The following is a 3,040-nucleotide window of genomic DNA, read 5'->3' as shown; positions in this document are numbered from 1 at the left end:
TTTGGGCCTTTACTCCCCTTGCCATGCCTTTTCTTAAGGCCTCGGATCAATTCCGAAGGAGAGGCCCTCCCCCCTCCCTTTTTGAATCTGAAAGTAAGCTTTGTCGGCTGCCGGGGCCCGAAACCTGGGAGGAGGCGGGCGCGGAGAGATGGGGGTGCGGGGGTTGCTGGTGCCTAGGCTTAGCGGAGGTCACACGGTGGATGTGGAGGGGAATCGTTGCTTCTCTGGCCGGTGCGGGCCTGAGATCTTTAAGCCCGAGCCCAGTTGGATGGCAGCGGTGGGAGAGGGGGCCCCACCCTCTCTCGGCCGGGAGAGGCTTAATGGGCCCATCACTGGGGTGTGTGCGGGTGAGGCTGTCTCCTTTGCCAGCAGCCCCTCCCTGGCGGGGCGGGGGCGCCGAGTTGCCTAGAGCTGGGGCGGGCCGGGCGCCGAGGCGGGTTCGCGCAGAAGGTTGGAGGTGAGGCGGGAGGGGGGGGGGGGTTGTCCAGGTCCGGGCTGCTCCCCTGCACCCCTCCGTTCCGCCCGCTCGGGGACCGGCCAAAGAGAGGGTGCCGGCGGCTTGTCGGGGCGCGCCGGGGCGGCCGCGATGGAGCGCGTGGAGCTTCAGACTCCTGGCAGCTCCGCGCACTCCGCTTCCAGAGGCTTGTTTGTCTCGTGTGAGTCTCGTAAACCGCTCTGATTTATTACCCAGACTAAATGCTTAATTTGTGAATATGAAACAGATTAAAAGGGGCGGGGGGAGGGGGCTGGAGGTCGGCATATTTTAGCAATCAGACCAAAGCAACCCGGCAGATGTTTCAAATTTGTCGACATTTTCAGGCTCATGTGGAAAGCCAGCCAGAATGGTCAAGAGGTCCTTTCTCCTTCCTTCAACCTGAGAACTTGGCAATGATCAAAAGGAGGTGATTAGTAGCTACAGAGAAAAGACACCAGCAGGCAAGGAGTTAACAGAGACGCTGAGCCCTCCACCTCCACCTCCGGAGTGGGATGGGGGGTGTGTGTGTGAGAGCTGCACAAAGGCCCAAGTCCTAGAAGCCAACTCTGAAGAACAAAGTAGAGGATCCATTAAAAGTTAATTCAGTAAATAAACTTAATTGGTGATAAAACAAACAAGAAAGATGGAAAGGCCAACTTAAAATAGCCGAAGGATAATAAAAATAAATAGTTTTGATGTGGCCTAAACATATGTGTGTGCGCCTTTGGGCCAGGCGGGTCCCTACAGTGCCCTGCCGGACACAGGCCTCTGGGGAGCACCCCTCCCCCGGAAAAGCCCCCGTGCGGATAGGCAATATTTTGGGGGCATTTGTTGGGTGTTTTTTAGGCAACTTCACACATCAAAGGTGAGCACCGTGTTCTTTTCAGCTCTCTGGTTCCAGCCGCCCAGTGAAGCAGATACAATTTCTATAAATTGGCCTTCTCCTCTGGGTTTTGATTGATCATCACCGTATGAGATTATTGAAAGTCTAATGTCTTATTTCACTTTCTCCGAGGGGTGAGGAGGGGGAACAGTTGATTGGAAGTCAGGCCACGTGAAGGCTCCGGTGCTGTGCAATAGTAATTTCCATTAGCCTGGGGAAAGCGGCCTCCGGAAACTCCCAGGCATCTCCTGCTGGTGCTGGCCCACCCTCCCCCGCCCCTCCCCCGCCCGCCGCAGCTTCAGGCCTTGTTAACAGGTACAGGACAAACCGGAGCCTTTGTAGTTGGAGGGAGAAAATGGCTGTTGACGAAAAATAAGGCAACAAAAGATTCCTTTTCTCACGTATTTATTGGAACTTCAGAATGCCCTCTTGAGGGTCGTTTCCCACTCCAAACTTTTCCGTCTCCCTTTTGCCTCCATACCGTCTTTCATTTTATTAAAGTTGATTATGGTTTCTCTGTCTTGTCCCCAGCCAGACAAAGGCTTAGGGAAAGTCAAAGAACGTGTTAATTATATGTTTCTTGTAAACTGACTTTTCATTTCCCCCGAACACATTGAGTTGGCTTGGTGTTTAGTTGAACACTCAATTGCTGCAAATATGCCGCTTAAAAATACTGTCTTTATTAAAAACAAATAAATGAATGCAAAGACCTTTCTAATTTCAACTTGCGTGGGCTAGAAACAGAAGAGAAACCTGAAAGCGAGAACAAGAATGAGGGAAAGGCAGCAGGGAGGGGAGAGCAAAGAGACCAGGAAGTGTACACACACACACACACACACACACACACACACACACACACACGGCATTCCTGCTGCCAGCCCTCCCCCAGCCGGGTTAAACTGGTCCATACAATTGTCCCTGGCTGCGCCCTGTAGCTCGCCAGCCCGCCTGGATTTCCCATCACTTGGCGCCTAAGGCGATCATTAGCTGAGAATGGACAACCTCCCCTACCTGCTGGCAGCCCATCACTTACCAGCCCGGGGAGGCTGGCTGCGGGCTCCTGCACTGGGGCTGGGCCCATTGGCTCAGCCCGAGAGGGGTCCTCGCTTCTTGCCCCTGGGTGCTGCGTTGGTGCCTAATTAAACTCTATCCAGGGCGACGTGCACTAAATATACGGAGGCTGAGAGGCAGCTGGGAGGAACCGGTCATTACCTGCGCAGAGGGAGAGGAAGGGCCTCTGATGGCACTTTCTGCTTCCCCTCAGCAGAGCCCGGAGTGCGGTTAGCTCCTGGGCTGAAATCAGGGAGAGATGGAAATTAGGGGGAAATCCATGGCCCACACTTAACCAAACAGGGCCTGTGCCACCACCAGGCAGGAGGGAGGGCCCCCGGAGCTCCGAGCAGACAATGCTGGCGCAGAAAAATGACTCGGGTGCCTTTGTGGCATCGGAGTTATTGCTCATGGGCCATGGCCCCGTCACACGCGGGGGCTGCAGCTGTACAAATGGCTGTGAGGACAGAAAGGAGCAGATGCGGCCGGCGCCCACGGCCCAGGTATGTGTTGTGAAGCTAAACAGAGCGTGGAGAAGCAGGGGGACTTGACGCCGCTGAAGGTCCTGGTCTGCCCTGAGTATGAGGCGACAGCCGGCGAACAGGAGGGGACGGAGGTCTGGTTGGCTGGCT

General features: G+C 55.2%; 1 long non-coding RNA gene across 1 annotated transcript; it reads left to right on the top strand.

Annotated features, from left to right (window-relative positions):
• The first annotated feature begins 542 nt into the window (after window positions 1-542).
• Window positions 543-1,932, top strand: LOC111826406. The gene is made up of 2 exons (XR_002829744.1): window positions 543-656; window positions 820-1,932. It is a non-coding gene; the product is annotated as an uncharacterized LOC111826406 (long non-coding RNA).
• Window positions 1,933-3,040: the final 1,108 nt, after the last annotated feature.

Source organism: Myotis lucifugus, unplaced genomic scaffold, assembly GCF_000147115.1.
Source record: "Myotis lucifugus unplaced genomic scaffold, Myoluc2.0 scaffold_76, whole genome shotgun sequence".
In the NCBI taxonomy this organism is placed as follows: Eukaryota; Metazoa; Chordata; class Mammalia; order Chiroptera; family Vespertilionidae; genus Myotis; species Myotis lucifugus.
Note: the sequence above shows the minus strand (reverse complement) of the source record. Positions and strands in the feature narration are given on the sequence as shown.